This window comes from Rhinoraja longicauda, chromosome 6 (genome assembly GCF_053455715.1).
Source record: "Rhinoraja longicauda isolate Sanriku21f chromosome 6, sRhiLon1.1, whole genome shotgun sequence".
NCBI classification, from domain to species: domain Eukaryota; kingdom Metazoa; phylum Chordata; class Chondrichthyes; order Rajiformes; family Arhynchobatidae; genus Rhinoraja; species Rhinoraja longicauda.
In genome coordinates this window covers 11,825,704-11,847,213 of record NC_135958.1, presented here as the reverse complement: position 1 = coordinate 11,847,213, position 21,510 = coordinate 11,825,704, and the positions used below count along the sequence as shown (strand labels likewise).

The following is a 21,510-nucleotide window of genomic DNA, read 5'->3' as shown; positions in this document are numbered from 1 at the left end:
GGCAGCATCGTTGTTAGTTAGTTAGTTGGTTAGTTGGTTAGTTGGTTAGTTGGTTAGTTGGTTAGTTGGTTAGTTGGTTAGTTGGTTAGTTGGCTAGTTAGCTAGTTAGCTAGTTAGTTAGTTAGTTAGTTAGTTAGTTAGTTAGTTAGTTAGTTAGTTAGTTAGTTAGTTAGTTAGTTAGTTAGTTAGTTAGTTAGTTAGTTAGTTAGTTAGTTAGTTAGTTAGTTAGTTAGTTAGTTAGTTAGTTAGTTAGTTAGTTAGTTAGTTAGTTAGTTAGTTAGTTAGTTTATTGTCATATGTACCGGGGTACCGATGTACCATAGTTAGTTTAGTTTATTGACATACAGGTATGTACTGAATGTACCGATGTACCAGAGTCAGTTTAATTTATTGTCATATGTACCGAGGTAGTGAAGGGATCAGTGGAGAGTTTGGTAACTTACCGCCACAAATGAATGGAACGGTGTGCCTTATCGTTACTATTTCTTCATGTATCCCTGCGTTGAGGACATTTGAAAACGCTAGCATTAGTGAGAGTTGGTTATTACCCCAACGTAGTATTGGCACTTAATAACTCAGCCTGAAAGTGGAACCGTGACATTGTGTTTAATTTTCACTCAGGATGTTGGTGTTAACAAAGTTACAGTCAGACCTGAGCTTGCACTGCCGTCAATCAGATCAATACGCCATTCTATATATAGTGTTAGTGTATTATTGAAATCAGATCACCTCAACCGACAGAAATATACAGTGTAAATGAGCATGAAGAAAGTGATAAAATGAGTGAGGACTAAAAATGGAGCAGCTGAATTGAAATTGTACAAATTTACACAAATTAATTGATTTTGAAAGTCACTTTCTAGCACCCAGTCTGCTGTTTTACAACTAAACAAAATAACTAGAGCATCTTAGATATGTTTAATTGTGTAATAATGTTTAATTGTACACTACTTTACTAATGTATGATTCATTTGTACAATACTTATTATATTATAACATAATATATTATTAAGACATTAAAATCTTTTCAAGGGTATATTATGAATATTTAATGTAAGACTCCATTGGTGAAATTAATATTAATTTATATTTTATATGATAATGTCATCCATCATTTGGTTGTACAAATTATTATAATTACAATTTTTGTTAAAATAAGATACAATTTTATAATATATTGATTTGTAAATAAATCAATGAGATTTTGTAGCATAATGCTGTATTTATGTGTTTATGTTGCATTCTTAATGGTTTACACTTTATGTTAAGATGCCTTAAGAAGGTTAATCATGATTTCTTTTCATTTGTTCCTTATTATTAATGTAGTAGTTGTCTTTCTGCACCCAAACTTTTCCACGGTTGTGAAATGCGTGCTCGATGATTCACCGTGAGATTCTGCAGAGAGAAATCGCAAAGCGGTACCTGTTACAATCACGGTTCAGGGAGTGGTAGTGAATTCAAATGTATTGCAAATATTCCCGACTGAGAAATAACCACGCTGGGTACCTGTAAGAATTGAAATTCTCTGATAGCAACACATCTTTTCTTTGATTTCTTTATTAGTTTATTATAAATACATTTTGCCTGTAAAATATAAAACAAGTCATTTGAACTGATTTACTATCTGGAGTTCTCCCTGGGACTTCTGCAGCAGCTGAAACAAAGAGAAATGTGCATTTTTTTGCATGTCAGCCTTTCACATAAATATCTCATTGCCTGCTGATCTTATCATCATAAAACCTCCATTTATATAGTTAGGCACGTCATGTTGGTCAATTGCACACAAACTTAGCCACATGCAATATTAAACTCAATCCCATGCCATCTCCATTAGCTGGAATTTTAAAGTTCTGTCGATGCACTGTACCTTAAAATCCCGTGTTCTACTTTAAAATGCACTGAATATGGAATTACGAGTGGTGGTACTGATTGAATAGAAGCCAGCAGCCACACAGTGACATGGTTACCTGGGAGTCTAATCCTTTATACATCAGCTGGCCGCTGTTTGAGTTTATCTAGGGCACGGCTTTGCAGCTGGAGACTATCTTCACTGCTTTGAACAATTAATCTGGCCAAAATGTGTAAAAGTTACAAGTAACGTTTTAAACCTGCTAATGCTCGTGTTTTGTATTCAAAATTGGCAAAGGATTAATGAAAAGCGACTGTGACTACAGGTATCTCCTCATTCTTTTGCACAATGAAGACTTTCCTCTTGCAGATTCCCTGCATCTTATGCACCACTTAATTGCTGAATTCCAACATCATAACTGACTTCCCATTAAAGTGTGCCTCTACAGTAAACATGTGGTGGCTGGAGTCTGGTGCTGTGGTGGAGGGAGGATGATCTTTGTGTATCTCAGTGTGCCAAGCTTCCTCATGCACTTTACGTGGTGGAAAGTGTAACATCTCCTTCATTGCTACACGTGAGGTTTGTCAACCTCTAACACACTCATCATTTCTTTTACAAAAGCTGCAGAGAATATGACAGTTCGGTTACTAAAATGACATATCTGAGATATGACTTTCCCCTGTCACAGGACAAAATAATTCAGTGACTGCTGCCAACCCTTAAATGATAACTACCAAGGAAGAAAATAAAAGCAAGACCTATCCGAGTGACCACATGAGTTGCTGAGTCTAGCTTTTGAACACAAAATTATCTCAAACTTCTCAATGACTAGCATGAAAATACCATTTAAATTACAATTTTGCAGGAAATAATGTTTTCTGAAGTGTTTGAACAATTGATGATGTCTCTAGACTTCTTTGAACAGAGAGCAAGCCCATTGGATGAAGGGAAGAAAGGTCTCAACCCAAACGTCACCCATTCCTTCTCTTCATCGGTTTAACTGAAGTCTTCCCTGATATTGACTACCGTCTTAAACTGGTATCAAGGCAGTGAAATGTTTAAAAGCTCCAGTGCTAATCAAAAATAATTGACACTGTTCTGAGATGTGTTTATTAACAAATGTCCACAACAAAGAATCACCCCGGTATTTTGTGCATTTGTAACCTTTTAACCAAGTTGCTTACCTTTGTCTTCAAGTAACTCAATAAACAGAAATTACACAGGATAATTTAAATGAGAAAATGTTTAATTTAAATTTATTACGCAGCATTTCATTTCTTAAGTATCTAGCAATATAAAGGGTTATTTAAAAAAAGCCTAAAGTACAATTTGTTCCTAAAGTCCTTTTGGTGGACGCTGGCATTTCGGTGAGCCAGCAATGTACCAATGGACGGAGTTACTAGCTTTAGTTTAAAACCACTCTGAATCTTCCAATGTGTGTTCCTAAGTTGTTGTTACGTAAAACGCCTTGACGACCAAATCTTCTGAGGGGAGTTTATTTTTTTATTACAACAACAGAACAAAAAGATCATAGAAGTTGCCAATAAGCATAGGCATCAATTATTTTTTAATTGTGTAAAAGTACAGGACACTAATTAAAGCTAGTATATCTTGGAATGCCAAAGGCAAAATTAATTATTAATTTTTATTAATATTCAGAAGCAACACAGAGAACATATTAAACAGATTTTGGTGTTTCTTTGGTCCTGCTGAGTTTTTCTGCATCAGCCCAAGATTATTATACTGCACGCTCTAACATGTTTTATTAGGCAGTTAGTTCATTTATTCAGCCTTGAGACTTTACAGAATGAACAATAAAATTAATATCCTCTTCTTGTATGGAAATTATAAACACAATCAAAATGTTGTGGGCGTATTTAGACGGTAGGTTTGACTTAACTTTGTAATATTTTTTGAATTGAGATCTAATATTGAACACATCTTGTACCTTTTCAGTCATTGCTGGTTGGAGAATCTGTGCTGACACAAATAATTCTTTTTGGCTTCACATATTTCGTGTTTGCTCCATGGAATGTAACCCCGCTCATTTTGACACAACTTTTGGTGACCTTACAGAGGATTCTGGAATATACTGCAACCTGTCTAAGGATTAGGACTGGCATCGTTTTAGCCCAAGCAGCTGAATTCATTAGCAATCTGTTCCATGCTCCACTCTATTTAGTGCTGTTTGAGAAATTCCACATTACATCAGTGAGCTAAGACCACTTCCCCAGCCAGCTCTGCATTCAATTCCAAATCTACCAATGATTCTCCAAATGAATTTACACTTTGATTCAAGTATCTGCAGTCTGCGGCCTCAGAAATTGGGACTCCAGTCCTTACGTATAGATTTCACATATCTGGATTCATAGATCAGTCAAACTAACATACAACACTGTAATAAATTACTCAACCCCTAACCATTTAAAATCCATTTATTGTATTGTTTGAATGCAAATCCTGGGCACTAATTGTTTATTATTTGATAACAGTTTTGGGGAAAACATGAGAATAACTTCAACAGATTTTAAATAGGTGTTTCTGACCATGCATCTCATAGCTTGCCGTGTTTATTTCTTTGCTGGTGGTGTTTTTCTCTCTCTATCTTAAGTGTGAGCTATGTTTGACCCACTCTTTGTGTCCAATCATATCAACACTCACTCTGAAACTGCAGATAAATATCCAACGGCATATCCAACACACTTCCAATGGGGTTTTTAAAAACTGGAGAGAGGTATTTAGTATTTTTTATAAGTGTCTTCACTACTATTGAGTCAGTTCCTTTGTTCATATCAGAAGATTAATTATGCTGTCAGCCACTTTCAAGGCCTGCTTAACAAAGATTCAGTGATATAAAGCTTTGCTTCGCAATGCCTTTTTTTTTCTGCATAACAATCAAAATCAGCACGAGAAAATGTGAATCCTGTTCCTACCGGAAGTGCAGCCTCACTATGTGAGGAGACAGCATCAGCAAAGTGACAGTTTGTTCCCAACTTGGGCAACTTCACGCACAAATGCCAGCACAATAAATGCCCAATAGATACCACACTTAATCCCCCAATAGATACCACACTCAACATGGGCTTAAACATACTGAATGTGAACACATTACTTTTAGTTTATGACTATTGTTTGTACATGTTCAAACAAATTAGATAAAATATTAAATTTTAAATTTAATAAACTTTCATTTTATCACATTAAGCACCCACCAAATCCAACATGTAAACGCCACTGGATTTCCTTCACTTCACTAACTGGAGCTTTGTTCATCTTGACGTGATCCACAAAGTGCATCTATGATGATCTTAATGGTATTTTTTTAGTTTAGTTTAGTTTAGTTTAGAGATACAGCATGGAAACAGGCCCTTCGGCCCACCGAGTCCACGCCGACCAGCGATCCCCGCGCACTACCACTATCCAACTCACACTGGGGACAATTTACACTTACACCAAGCCAATTAACGTAAAAACCTGCACGTCTTTGGAGTGTGGGAGGAAACTGAAGATCTCGGGGAAAACCCACGCGGTCACGGGGAGAACGTACAAACTCCAAACAGACAGCACCCGTAGTCAGGATCGAACCCGGGTCTCTGGTGCTTTGAGGCAGCAACTCTACCGCTGCACCACCGTGCCGGCCCTAGCTCCTAATTTTGTTACAGAACTATTTGCTGAGAGATGATTGCTTAGTGAATAGTGAAATTTAATATAATTCTATATTACTATGTGTTCCAATTGAATTTATGGTCATTGTAAAGGTACATATTTGTAGCAGAATATCCTGGTGGATGCGGTGTCCAGCTCTAGAATGTCCTGGTCAGTTTGAGGCTGAATTGCTGGTGGGGTCAGCAGGGAGGGTGGATGGAGTGGAGTGGGTCAGGTTCTCCGGTCTCCTGAAGGGCAGGCAGGTACCGGGGAGGTGAAACAGAGAGTTTAATGTGCAACAGATGGACCCAAGGGTCTTAGCTGCTGGCATTACATAGACCTCATGTTTACATGAATATTGGAAGGAATATAGTTGAACAAACCCCGTCCCTCCCCCACCCTAGTTGTCCTGCTAGTTCCACTGTTCACATCCAGATATCCCTTCGTTATCACCTCTTCCACACCCAACAATGGACCATTGTGGGCTCCACCTTTACTTGGCCATCGGTGGCGTCACTGACATGTATGAACCTTTTCATACATCCAGTTTCCCTCTCCCCTGACTCTCAGTCTGAAGAGGGTCTCGACCTGAAACGTCACCCATTCCTTTTCTCCAGAGATGCTGCCTGACCTGTTGAGTTACACCAGCATTTTGTGGTTATCTTTGAACAAAGATGGATGCTATGTTTGATCAGAGTTGTTCTAAGTCACACCTGAGGAGGGATTCAGATGTTTAGAATGGGATTTGTTCTAATTTGTTTGAACATGTACAAACCATAGTCAAGAATAGCAAGGGACGTTGACAAAAACTTTCAGGTGGAAAATATATTAGAACACAGAACATAGTACAGCACGGGAACAGGCCGTTCGGCCCACAAGCGTTTCACTGTATCCTGGTACATGTGACAATAAACTAATCTAACTAACTAACAATGTCTGTCCCAAACATTGATTATAAATAAAATGGAAGAAGGAAGGATGATCACAGAGATGGAAAGTTAAATCATTTGCCTGGTGTAAAACAACAAACTATTGGGCAAAGCACAGTTTCATAGTCGACCATCTCTTTCAACAGAGCCTAGAGTACCATTTGTTGCACCAGTTTCCAGAGATTTATCGAAAAACAGTATACAACTTGTAGAGGTTCTATGAATTAATTTCATTTGGCAATGGAAAGCTAAATGAAGAACAATGGGGCGCAGGGCAGGATTGAAGTGTAAAGGGAAATAAAGGGTTAAATGCTGCCTGATCCTGCACTTTGGCATGGCAACATAGTCAGGTGTAAAGTTCTGTGTGATGCCTCACAATAAAATGTATATGTTGGGCTTTATACTTTACATCTGAAATGCTAATCTGTGAAGGCGTTGGTGATCTTCGTAGTCGGTGATTAAAGATAAAAATGCGTGTAATATAGCGACTCCTTTTGACACATTTTAACCCAGGAGGGAAGTGACCTGTTAGACTGTGTCACAGGACCAAGTGAAGCAAATCTAGTCACGGGAAATAACAGGGTCAGAAGACATGGCTAATGAAGTCATAGCAACTGATGGCGAGAGCCAATCAGACCAAGCGACAATCAGTAATTGAGGATTATAATTAGCAGAAAAAATAACATGCCTTCACTGAATTCGAGGAGAGCTGGTAATAAAATGAATGATTGGAAATTACAAAAACAGATTCCAAAAGATTAGTGCAAATAACATGACAGTGAAGAAATCTAATTAACTAAAAGAAGATGTGTCCGTAATCAGAAATAAAAACGCAGAATGATTGAGCAGTGCCAAAATATTTTGTGACACAAGAGGCTGATGATATCGCAGTGAGCAGAGATGATGCTGATCGCCTCCCAGAACAAAGGCAATTCCATCTGAAACAAAAAGGCTTGTCTTGAGTTGGGTAGTCTTGTGCTCACAGTATGAAAAATCACAAAGGGGATTTTTAATAGCTCCTCAGAAGCTGGATGTGAAAATGTAGTGCAATATATCAGCAAGCTTTCAACATATTTGTACCTTAGTTTAGATTTGACAAACTTAAATGCATTGAGATTTAAGTAAGAACAGTTTGTTTACAACTAAGTCCCACTTTATACCTGACCTGAAAATTATAAACCTTTTCTCTTTGTGAATTTAAATTTTAATATCAGGAGCTGTTAGCCCTTGCTGGCGTGGTGTAAGTTGGCAACATCAGTCCACAGGTTACCTGGTGCATTCTGCACCAGTCATGTCGAGTTGAAACCATCAACACACTCTAATAATTAGTGTTTGCAAAAGTAAAATAGCTTTGTTTCTTTTTCGAATTTCCATGCTCATTAATATTAAACTGACAAACAATAATTTAAACCTAAATAATGAAACATTTTCACATAAAAAAAGGTTGCTGAAGATTTTTTTTTTCCTAATGAAACATTCAACCCATAGCCTGTTATCTGCTGTACATTATTCATTTTACAAGACTGTCAAATACTTTGAGACTAAGAGCTGGAAATATGCTAAAAATATTTCTGTAATCATTTTGGATCGTCTTCACTGCCGTAGCTGTTTAAATTAAGCATTAAGTCAATGCTGAAAGTTCTGAACACTAGTGATAATGACTATTTTCATGGGAATTGCAAAGTAAAGGAAAACAACCACTTCATATGGAAGTCCTTTGACAGCAATATCTTTCTTGAAGGCATGTTTGTATCTTTACAATATGTTGTTAGGTTCAAACTTCCAATACTTAGGTAGCATAAAATATAGTTCAGGTATATCATCATTTAATTGTGCAGTGAACATGTTATTTGATGGCAGGCATATTATGATCACTCAAGAACTGTTTGATCATAAACAATTGCTTGGTATAAATATTAATATTGGACGATTCAACCAAAATCTATGTGAATGCTCCAAAATAGGCTTTGGATAGATCATCTTTATGCCAGAGAGAAGGCACCAATAAACTGTCAGCAGCTCCCAATTTCTCGTAAAGTAGAGATTGATTTTCAGTTGGTTTTCAGTCTGTGTGCTATGCATCTGATCCCATACAGTGATACGTCAATCCCAACCTTGCCAGCCGTCACACAGACCTATGTGTGGGTCATCAATCTGTGGAGAGGCTGGAGGTGGTGGGGGAGGAGGAAGAGATGGGATGTCCACTCTTCCAACCCTGCTGATGGTGAGATGAAGCAATTGCAAGTTTCAAATGGGACAATCCATCTACTTGGCCAATCTTCACCACCCGTTACACTGTGCGGGCAGTTGGAGAGGGTGAGATGGTTCTAGAATCAAAAGTGCACTCCTTCTCACAACTCTGTTTTACTCATGTCTACGTTAGGTTCATTGACATGGAGGACCGGAGAATGGGTTGAGAGGGAAATAGATCAGCCCTGATCGAATGGTGCGGCAAACTCGATGGGCCGAATGGCCTAATTCTGCTCCTATGTGTATTGGTCTAAATCCCCGTCTTTTATCAACTCCATCAGAAGGGGTCTTTCTTCCTCACACTGAAAGCATCTTTCCTCATGTTGGTCAGGAGAACCTTCCTCAGCTAATTTTGCCACATTCCAAAGCAAAATATTACCGATGTTACAAATCTGAAATAAAACACAAAATGTCGCAAATGCCCAGAAACATCCATTGAGGAATAAGCAGAGTCATGTTATAGGTGTAGAAGGGAACTGCAAATGCTGGTTTATACTGAAGATAGACACAAAATGCTGGAGTAACTCAGCGGGTCAGGCAGCATCTCTGGAGAACATGGATAGGTGACATTTTGGGTCGGAACCCTTCTTCAGATTTCAAACAATTGTTTAGGGTGATTGATTTTTAGTTGAACTGGTGAAAACTAATTGATCTGCAATATTGGCTCTGCTTCACCCTTCACAGATGCTACCATACCAGCAGAGTCTTTGTAGCACTCTTCCCACCTGCTGCTGTTTGCTCAGTCGGCACAATTCCCCACAGTTAGAAGCATAGAAACGTAGAAAGTAGGTGCAGGAGGAGGCCATTCGGCCCTTCGAGTCAGCACTGCCATTCAATATGATCATGGCTGATCATCCAGAATCAGTACCCTGGTCCTGCTTTCTCCCCATAGCCCTTGATTCCATTAGCCCAAAGAGCTAAATCTAACTCTCTCTTGTAAAACATTTCTCTGGTTGCATGTCTCTGGTAAATGTCTTGAGACTGAACTCCATACAAAGCCCCACAGTGCCCAGGTTCATGATCTTACACAGAATTACTAAACATTCCGCATTTTGAGTGTACACTAAACTGGACAAAGATCATGTGATAATTACCGATTACAATGGACATGGTCATGTGACACGTGGCACAGCATAGAAATAAATTATACTTTTTGGTACGATGTTATCTCTGCGTTTTTAGCAGATGGCTCAGAGGAATAGATTGGGTAGACACAAAGAGTCTTTTGTCCTGAGTAAGGGAATCAAGAACCAGTGGACAAAGGTTTAAGGTGAGGGGGGGAAGATATAGCTCTTAGGGCTAAAGGAATCAAGGGATATGGGGAGAAAGCAGGAACGAGATACTGATTTTGGATGATCACCATAATCATATTGAATGGCGGTGCTGGCTCAAAGGGCCGAATGGCCTACTCCTGCACCCATTTTCTATGTTTCTATGTCTAAGAGTCAGAGTGTTTTATTGACACATGTCCCAGATAGAACAATGACATTTTTACTTGCAGCTGCACAATAGAATATGTAGACATGTTTCACAGAATAATAAGCAAACATGAAGGTGCCAGGAGTTGAGGCAGAATGAGGAGGTGGTTGGCAAGTTGGCAATCTTGGAACCTTGTGTTGCGTTGAACCCAGCATGGCCCAATGCCCTTTGATTGGTAAACACCAGTGGCTGGGATAGGGACATGCTGGCAGACTGCTGCCCTGATACGACCTGCCATGAACAGGACTTATTTACACGCAGCACTGGTTACACCTGCACTGGTTACCCCTGCACTGGTTACCCCTGCACTGGTTACCCCTGCACTGGTTACCCCTGCACTGGTTACCCCTGCACTGGTTACCCCATCACTGGTTACCCCTGCACTGGTTACCCCTGCACTGGTTACCCCTGCACTGGTTACACCTGCACTGGTTACCCCTTCACTGGTTACCCCCGTACTGGTTACCCCCGTACTGGTTACACCCGTACCGGCTACACCCGTACCGGTTACCACTGTACCGGTTACATGTACCGGTTACACCTGTACCGGTTACACCTGCCCTCGTTACCCCTGTAATGGTTACCCCTGTACCGGTTACCCCTGCACCGGTTACCCCTGCACCGGTTACCCCTGCACCGGTTACCCCTGCACCGGTTACCCCTGCACCGGTTACCCCTGCACCGGTTACACCTGCACTGGTTAGCCCTGTACTCATTACACCTGCACTGGTTACACCTGTACTGGTTACACCTGCACTGGTTACACCTGCACTGGTTACACCTGCACTAGTTACACCTGTACTGGTTACCCTGCGGGAGGGGGCAGGAGAGGAGAGAATGGTGTGGAGCCGTCAGCTAATCTGTATCACTCACCGCTTGTACCTTGCACTGATATCATCTCTTGACTGCAGACACAGCAGATCTGTCCACAATGCACATCTCTAAACTCTGCAAATCTTTGTGTCTTTTTATAGATCTCGCCAAGATGCATATGTTTATGCTATCATTTCTTCCCCTGAACTTAGAAGAAGAATTTGTTTCAAGTAAAAGTAGGTTGCGTTCACACTATCAGTCTTCCAGAGCAGCAAGCCACGCACAGATAATAACAGTATAAACAGCTTGATGTTGCTATTTTTGAAGATGCTTTATTATTCTCTGACTTGCAAAGAAACTGATGGCCTTAAATGGCAACTATTCAAACCGGGTAGCGGCTCTTTAATTAAGCAACATTAGAAAGCTCACACTAAAAATAGTGATTTAGCATTACATCGTCAAAAGTGAGGGCTGAATGTGCCAGCGTGTAAAAAGATTGTTAAAGGTTACTTGTAGGAAATAACAAAGACTGATCGAGTATCATTTAAAAAATGAGTGTAAGAAGGCAATTTCTGCCCGAAGATGGAAATACAGCCTGTCCTTCTGATCAGACTAATCGTCTGGAATTCCAAACGCGTGTGCTACTTAGACTTAAGAGCGTACCACACCTAGCAACAACTGTCCTCATACTGCACAGGGCTGAGACAAAGACAATAGGTGCTACAGGCTGGCGAGAGGACACTGATTACAGACCACTAATTTGTTATGCACTTCAGCAAATCAGCAGTGATTCATATGACAAATAAGGAGGAAAAATTAACAGCTGTCAGGGTGTGATGTGTTAATTTCCTGACAGTCTCTGCACTGAAGCCAATTACTGATTTAAGGGCAGTACAGAATGCTCGTCTACAGATTCTAATTAGGTGCTTTCAGGACCAAAAGGATAAAAGTGAAATAAGAGAAAAAGTCAGGTAATCTGCACTGGATGAGAGCTATATACATAATATATATGATATGTAGGAGGCAAATGGGGGTGCATTGTAACCGCAGTGTGTGATGTGCTACCTCAGCCTCAGTACTGACCTAATCCAGCACTCCTCCTTGTAGTAATTCCTGGATACATCAAGCCCCAGGGTATTCATTGCCCTCTTATCCAATAGCCCAGCCTACCAGATGTAATCCAATAATAATACCTTTGTTTAATAGTGTCAACAATCATTCATCATGTGGCTTCGCTGCATGCAACCCAGGGACTCCAGCAGCCCCGGCCTCCCATCCACTGCCACTGATCCAGGAATGGCCGATGCAAAGTGGGCCACTCTCACATGGGGGAAAGGAACTGCAGATGCTGCTTTACACCGAAGATAGACACAAAATGCCGGAGTAACTCAGCGGGACAGGCAGCATCTCTGGGAGAGTATGAATGGGTGACGCTTCGGGTCGAGACCCTTCTTCAGACTGCCAACGAGATGCTCTTTGCCAGTCTGATACTCTTAGAGTCAAAGAGACATGGAGTCATGGAGATATGGAGATAAAGAGATGTGGAGATAAAGGAGATGTAGAGACGTAGAGACAGACATCAGAGACATGGAGACACAGAGACATGGAGACACAGAGACATGGAGACACAGAGACATGGAGACACAGAGACATGGAGACATCAGAGACATGGAGACACAGAGACATGGAGACACAGAGACATGGAGACACAGAGACATGGAGACATCAGAGACATGGAGACACAGAGACATGGAGACATGGAGACATGGAGACATGGAGACATGGAGACATGGAGACACAAAGACATGGAGACACAGAGACATGGAGACATCAGAGACATGGAGACACAGAGACATGGAGACATGGAGACATGGAGACATGGAGACACAGAGACATGGAGACATGGAGACATGGAGACATGGAGACATGGAGACACAGAGACATGGAGACATGGAGACATGGAGACATGGAGACACAGAGACATGGAGACACAGAGACATGGAGACATGGAGACATGGAGACATGGAGACACAGAGACATGGAGACATGGAGACATGGAGACACGGAGACATGGAGACACGGAGACATGGAGACATGGAGACACAGAGACATGGAGACATGGAGACATGGAGACATGGAGACATGGAGACATGGAGACATGGAGACACAGAGACATGGAGACATGGAGACATGGAGACATGGAGACACAGAGACATGGAGACACAGAGACATGGAGACATGGAGACAGAGACATGGAGACATGGAGACATGGAGACATGGAGACAGAGACATGGAGACATGGAGACACAGAGACATGGAGACATGGAGACACAGAGACATGGAGACACAGAGACATGGAGACATGGAGACATAGAGACATGGAGACACAGAGACATGGAGACATGGAGACATAGAGACATGGAGACATGGAGACATGGAGACACAGAGACATGGAGACACAGAGACATGGAGACATGGAGACACAGAGACATGGAGACATGGAGACACAGAGACATGGAGACACAGAGACATGGAGACATGGAGACATAGAGACATGGAGACACAGAGACATGGAGACATGGAGACATGGAGACATGGAGACACAGAGACACGGAGACATGGAGACACAGAGACATGGAGACATGGAGACACAGAGACATGGAGACACAGAGACATGGAGACATGGAGACACGGAGACATGGAGACATGGAGACATGGAGACATGGAGACATGGAGACACAGAGACACAGAGACATGGAGACATGGAGACATAGAGACATGGAGACACAGAGACACGGAGACATGGAGACATGGAGACACAGAGACATGGAGACATCAGAGCACGGAAACAGGCCCAACTTGTCCAGACCGACCAAGATGCCCCATCTACACTAGTTGCACCTGCCCACGTTTGGCCCAAATCCCTCTAAACCTTGCCCATCATGTAATTGTCCAAATGCCTTTTGAACATTGTTTTCTTGCCCTGCCTCAACGACCTCCTCTTGCAGCTCATTCCGTATACCCATCACCCTCTGTGTGGAAAAGGTTGCCCCTCAGATTCCTATTAAATCTTTCCCCCTGGCCCCCCTCACCTTGAACCCATGCCCCTGGTTCTTGATTCCCCTCCCCTGGGTAAAAGCCTCTTACTCGGCAAGTGGAGAAACAGGTCGCCTGCAAAGTCTTTGTGAACTTCCCGGAGGTTTGGTCCATGAAACCCCTGATGCACTAAAGGCTGGGGCAGGTTGGTGGATGGGGGTGGAGGTCTTGTCCCATCTACCATTCTCCCTTGCCCACCGTGAAGTAAATATAGCACCAAAGAAAGAAGAAAGATTTCAACCCGAAATGTCACCCATTCCTTCTCTCCAGAGATGCTGCCTGACCCGCTGAGTTACTCCACAACTCTGTGTCTACCTTCGGTGTAAAGCAGCATCTGCAGTTCCTTCCTACACAAGGCAGAGCTATCCTGGGGTGTTTTTGTCACTGGGCAGGGCTCAGGAGTTGCAAGGCCGAGCATGTGCCTGACCAAAGACCCTGCAGGAAGAAGAGGATCAAGTATTTTGAGATGTTTTAAGGACATTAAAAGCAAATTATTGTTGCAAAGACCTGATTCCTCACCAGATTCAGTGGAGTTTTTTGCCAAAACATGAATATTTTAATGAAATAGTTGTTGTAAATGACGAGGGTTATTGAGAGATGAAGTGTGCTTTAATGCTGCTCAGGGTTCTGATTCCCACATCTCCCGAATACAGTGACCCGCCCCTGCAAACACCACGCAAACTCTAACGTTGAATTTAAAGAAGGCATCGCCCAAAGTCAGAATGAAGTGTCCCGACCTGAAACACCACCTATCCATGTTCTCCAGAGATGCTGCCTGGCCCGATGAGTTACTCCAGCACTCTGTGAAACGTCACCTGTCCATGTTCTCCAGAGATGCTGCCTGACCCGCTGAGTTACTCCAGCACTCTGTGAAACGTCATCTATCCATGTCCTCCAGAGATGCTGCCTGACCCGCTGAGTTACTCCAGCACTCTGTGAAACGTCACCTATCCATAGTCTCCACAGATGCTGCCTGACCCGATGGGTTACTCCACCATTCTGTGAAACACCACCTATCCACGTTCTCCAGAGATGCTGCCTGACCCGCTGAGTTACTCCAGCACTCTGTGCCTTCTCTTGTAAGTCAGCACCTGCACTTCTGCCGTTTGCCAGCTCTGTTTACTTTATATATCCTCACCCCTAAACTTCTTTTAAACGGCTTCAGGGAGAGTCCAAGGTGGACCTAGATGTGGCGACACCCGCTCATTTCATGTGACCAGGTGAGCAGCAAACACGGGCAAACGCACAGATTAATTTCATTCTTTAACCTTGCTAATGCTTCTGCGCGCATGAAGCAGCAGACAGCAGATCATCATATGATTTATGGTAGTGACCGCTGCCTGCATCTCTCAGGCTAATGACACGAACACTAAAGTCATTGATTTGTATGAATGGCCTCCGCTCTTCATTTATCACAATTTAATGTAAGAGTTTGAAATGCAGAAACATTGCAGCGGGGAGGCTGGGCGCACGGGGCTGGTGCTGTGGTATTCCTGAGGTTACAAGTCATTTTGCTGCAGCCTTTAAACGACGTTAGGCCACAAGTTATCAGCAGCAGGGCCGCTGATTACAAGGCGATGTTCACATCGTCACCTCAGCAGCATTCAGGCTGCTGTTACTCCAGTATCTGCACCGGGAACAGCAACTCAATGACAGGCACAAAATGCCGGAGTGGCTCAGCGGGACAGGCAGCATCTCTGGAGAGAAGGAATTCAGGCCGAGACCCTTCTTCAGGCTTTGTCTGCATTTTGTGTCTACCTTCGATTGAAACCAGCATCTGCAGCTCTTTCCTGCACATCATCCCAATGGGAAATGCTGTACATTTACAGCCTTTCCCAGAGTCGGCCTAACGTGGCTGCCATTGTGTCATCAGCAGCTCATCAACTCATGACCACTGGAAACGAGAGAGGCCAATCCTAATAAATCCGTAAGATAGTAATTCCTCTCTTTTAATGCCCTGCTTCTTCCTACTTCCAGCAGTTGCAGTAAATTAATGTCAGCCTAGTTATTAGAATAGTGGAGGGACTGTAAGTTTGATGCTCAAATATTTTACCTGCGCATTTATTTGTCCATAAAATAAAATGGGATTTATTGTGTCGGTCCCCTCTTTGAAGATCACCAGGACAGAACATGTGAAAAGTCCCGACCATAAAGACGTTAAAATGTAAACCTGGGTCTCCATAAAGTCCCACTCCTCTCTCAGATATCACCCCCTTCCCCAAACTGATGGACCTTCTCAGGGAACAGGTCCTAATAATTAGAGTCTGGTTATTTGGTATGTGGGGAATAATTATCCCAGTATTATATTAATAATTAAATAATTATAATTAGTATGATGATAATACTAGAACTTAGATCACCAATACAGCACAGGTTGTGCCCAACATGATGCCAATTTAAACTGATCTCATCTGCCTGCACATGGTTCAGATAATAACAATTTTATATATGTTTCATTTGGAAAACAACAAAATAAGTTCATGTGATCGGAGCAGAATTAGGCCATTCGGCCCATCAAGTCTACTCCACCATTCAATCATGGCTGATCTATCTCTCCCTCCTAACTCCATTCTCTTGCCTTCTCCCCATAACCCTCGACACCCATACTAATCAAGAATCTATCTATCTCTGCCTTAGAGACATCCATTGACTTGGCCTCCACAACTGTGTGTGGCCCTACTCTACTCACGAGTGCCACAGTGCAGTGATGGGAGGATAGTCCATGTATTATTCTGTGTTACAGGCATGTACAGGTTAGTGGAACATATCGAGTTTTACCACAGTGACTGACTTCCATATCCACAGCCATTTGTCCATACCCCACTGCTCAGATGCCAACTGTGGCTCACTCATGCATCTGAGTTTAAGTACAGTCTCTGTGAATGCTCAGTGATCCAACCTCTTGTTCTGTAGAGAATTCCCACGGCTCCTAAACGTCTGGATGAAGTCGTATCTCCCTCGTTCTAACCTGAAAGGCCAATCCCTCGCTTTGGGACTGATCTTCCAGATTCCAGAGATCTGAGGGAAAGTCAACTCCACCCCAGGTCGGGCAATCACGTTGAATGTCACACTGAGGTATCCTCTTGTTCTCTCACCTCCAGGAGCAGAGGCCCAGCCTGCTTATTCTCTCCATACAGAACAATGTCCCCATCCAAGAATGACTGCAGTTTAACATGGTCATGGATAGCGTAGAGCCAGGCACAGAGAGGCCACACAGTCACAAGGAAGCTACACCTCTAAAGGACTTTACTGGAGTCATGAATAGACACAAAATACTGGAGTAACTCAGCGGGACAGGCCGTATCTCTGGATTGAAGGAATGGGTGATGTTTTGGGTCAAGACCCTTCTTCGGACTAGAATCGTGGTTGAGTTAAAATAAAGCTACAAGTTCAAAATCCATAACAAACACACAGGGTGAGGAATCAAGGTTAAAAAATCAGCCCCCCAAAAAACCCCACACGAGCCAATAAACAGAGATCAGGACCCAGCCCAAGCAATTTCAAGGCTGAGCAAAAACAAGGACAAAGATCAGAGCTTAAATAGGGAACTCAACAGGTTACCCAAAAGACCACTGACACAACAGGTGAAAATTCTTATTGAGCACCAAGGGAAGCAATACTTTACTTTACTTTAGATAGTTCCTCTGTCCCTCTCTTCCCCTCCCCAGATCTCCCTCTATCTTCCTGTCTCCACCTATATACTTCCTTTGTCCCGCCCCCCCGACATCAGTCTGAAGAAGGGTCTCGACCCGAAACGTCACCCATTCCTTCTCTCCTGAGATGCTGCCTGACGCGCTGAGTTACTCCAGCATTTTGTGAATAAATACCTTCGATTTGTACCAGCATCTGCAGTTATTTTCTTATACTACCAAGGGAAGCACAATCTATGCTGCCCCCAGTGGGCAGCAGAGTGATCAGCAGGGCCTTGGACCACAGAGAGAGGTCTCCTTGAGTAGGGGACGAGGCACCATGTCTCACCCAACCCGATATAATTGCAGCAAGGTGTAACTGATGCTTACCTCCTCCTGCAATAAAGACCAGCAGACCATTTTGCCTCCCTAATTGCTCACTACACCGACTGTCAGCTTACAGTGATTCATGCACAAGGACATCTCTCCAAATACCAATGCCTTTCAATGTTTCACTTTTTAGAAGATGTTCTGTTTTTAAAAATATTTTTCTCCATCGGGATGAATGACCTCCCATTCTTCATTGCCGTACGCTCAAGTGCCATACGGTTGTCCAAGACCCCTTTCTACTCCCATTGCACCTCCTCTGGACTCTCCTCACCATTCCAAAACTATCACAATCAGTTAAATTATAACACAACTTAAAAACCGCACCTTGAAAATGGACACATCAAATCAGTTGAAGTCACTTTGAAGCAAAGAACCACATTAGAGGAAACTTAATGAATTTAACATTATTTTCTCATGTCATTTCTGTTCCTTCAAATGGAGTCGCAGAGTCACAGAGCAACAGAATGCACAAACAGGCCCTTCGGCCCATCCTGCAAGTGCTGGTAAGCTGCAGCCATGACCTTGGCTTGCAGCAGGTTCAGCTGGAGAGCGCTGGGATGTTCAACAAGCTTGTACTCTGCTGCTGGACTTGATCTTCATCACTTCATAAATTCTCGGAGCAGAATTAGGCCATTCAGCCCATCAAGGCCACTCCGCCATTCAATCATGGCTGATCTATCTCTCCCTCCTAACCCCATTCTCCTGCCTTCTCCCCTTAAACCCCTGACACCCGTACTCATCAATTGATGTTGGTCCAACAGTGGAGTGTGGCAGTGGAGTCTGGCAGACAAGACTGGCCACATATTCAGGAGCTCAGCGTCTATGGAGCCATCCCAACCACGGCCACCCTCACATTCTGAAAGTTTCATGTGGAGCTGTCAGCATGTGCCAACTACACCTGGCCAACTATGGTGAGGATCTGTCAAATGGACATTGGTAATGGATCTTGTCATATAAAATATCCCATGCTGCTATTTCCAGGAAAAGCAGGGAAGCTCATCTTGACCAATATTTATACTTCAACCAACATTTCTGAACCAGATTAATGATATCAGGCAACTGAACCATCCTATCAACACCAGAGAATGGTCCTGAGCTACTATCTACCTCATTGGAGGCCCTTGGACTATCTTTAATTGGACTTCACTGGACTATATCTTGCACTAAACGTTATTCCCTTTATCCTGTATATGGACACTGTGGACGGCTTGATTGTAATCATGTATGGTCTTTCTGTTGACTGGATAGTACGCAACAAAAGCTTTTCACTGTACCTCAGTACACGTGACACTAAACTGAACTAAACTAGCTAGGCATTATCAAATTGTTTCCAGAATCTACTCTGAGCCAATTGGCAATAATGATTTTCATACATAATCTGAGTAACAAAATTATATTGAAAATCGACATTGTACAAATGATTTGCTTGACTGCAGCGAATTCGCTGCTGTTTCTTTATTGCACCTGTACAAAGTTCACTTGTGTTTTCCACTTTTGCCTTGACAATGATCATTTATATTGAGAAGGCATTCCACAACCTATCACGATGGCTTTAGATGCACTTCTCTCCTTTACCAGAGAGCAGAACCAGTATCAATATCATGGGAACACATTCTGTCCCATGTACTGCTGCTGAAGAAGCCAACGAGCACCTGGGCTTGGAGATACACAACGCCCATTTTTACTGGGATAATATCACTGCAATAGACAGCCCTGGAGGCAGCAATGGGTATTTTTAAGGTAGAGAAAGATAGATTCTCGATTAGTAAGGGTGTCAAGAGTTATGGGGAGAAGGCAGGAGAATGTGGTTGAGAGGGAAAGACAGATCAGCCATGATTGAATGGCGGAGAAGACTTGATGGGCCGAATGGCCTAATTCTGCTCCGATCACTAATGAACCTATGACTATTGGGAATTCCATCACTGACTCTGTCACGGCTCCTCGCTGGCATTGCCCACTGTGGACAGAAAGCTTTGAGGGCACATGGCCAGAATAACCAGGTAGTACAGTACGGAGAAACCTTCAGAGCTGGCATCCTTTGGATGAGATGGTTTACTAAATTCTAATATTTCCCTTTCAAATAGATGTAAGAAAATATAAAAGTACTTTTACTTTTATAGTACTTGGAAGTTTTTATGTCCAAGCTCCTAAAGTTTTTGTACTGCAAATGTTGTTATCGTTGGGGTGCGCGGATCATGCTTTGGTGTTGGCTTCCATTGTTTAGAATTAACATGGACTTCCAATAGTGAATCTCCCATTGGACGTACCTGTATGGGTAGAGTAGTGAGATAGGGAGTAGATCTTCATGAAGAACAATGGGGACCTGGCGTGGGGGGACCATCATGAGGGACGGTAGGAGAACAAAGGGGGACCTGGCGTGGGGGGACCGCCATGCGGGATGGTAGGAGAACAAAGGGGGACCTGGTGTGGGGGAGGGGGGGGGCACTCTAGTTTACAATCCTCTGCCCAGGGGATAAGTCTGTGTTTGTTTGTTCATTTGTTCCAGTGAAGGCGCAGTGCACACGACAGCCAGCCAACGAGACGAGACGATACGATACGATAAGATACAATACGATAGAACTTTATTCACCCCTGGAGGGCAATTGGTCTGCCAACAGTCACAACGCACAACACACACGCCTTTTTTCTCTTTGTTTTCATTTTTAATTTCAAGTTTTTGTGTACCTTGTTGTGCATTGTGACTGTTGGCAGACCAATTTCCCTCCGGGGGTGAATAAAGTTCTATCGTATTGTATCGTATCGTATCGTATCGTATCGTCTCGTCTCGTTTCGTCCACTCAACACTTTCACGCTCAGCTCCCCTGAGATAGTTTTCTCAGAACACTGCGACGTTCTGGAATGGCCAAGCAGGTCAAAGCCAAGTGACACAGGAGGACATGCCCCTCACAGCTACGGTTAAATGGTGCCCAGGAACCAACATTAGTCTTCGTTCACCTGCCACGATTCCAACCGTGTTATGTTGTACATTTAGTTGCGATGTAAACAGCTTTGAGTCATTTAAATAACACATTTCCAATGTAAAGTTGGAATTTAACATAATCAACTAGAACACATCATATTTGGTGACATTTTTAAAAGTTCTAAAGCATCATCAGAGAAAATGTAGAAATTCTGATCAATGGTGTTTATGTATAAATAATACATCTCTCATGCATTTCCAATTCTAATGCTTTTTGTGTACGTGTTAATACTTTTAATGTAAATGACTGGTAATCTGAGTAAACATTGTTCAACTGCGGTACAAATACATTAGGGTTTTGGATAAATAAACTGTGGATTGGATTTCCTTTCCTGAATTCACCAGCATTCCTGGAAGAGACCAGAACTTTCCAGTCACATTTCTTCTTCCACAAAGCTGGGATACTTGGCACCACGTTAGCAAGGTTGAAATTAATGTATATTCACACAG

The 21,510-nt window shown here is 42.5% G+C and overlaps 1 protein-coding gene across 2 annotated transcripts in view; it reads right to left on the bottom strand.

Moving 5' to 3' along the window:
* Nucleotides 1-447: 447 nt before the first annotated feature.
* The window catches only part of LOC144594228 (uncharacterized), a 142,640-nt gene continuing 121,577 nt past the window's right edge, over nt 448-21,510 (bottom strand). The window contains exon 6 of one of the 2 annotated variants that reach the window (XM_078400455.1): nt 448-497. The gene's annotated coding sequence lies outside the window, so the exon portion shown is untranslated. Of the gene's footprint in view, nt 498-1,524; nt 1,585-21,510 lie in introns of those variants that run through there. The other variant, XM_078400456.1, reaches the window with a different exon arrangement.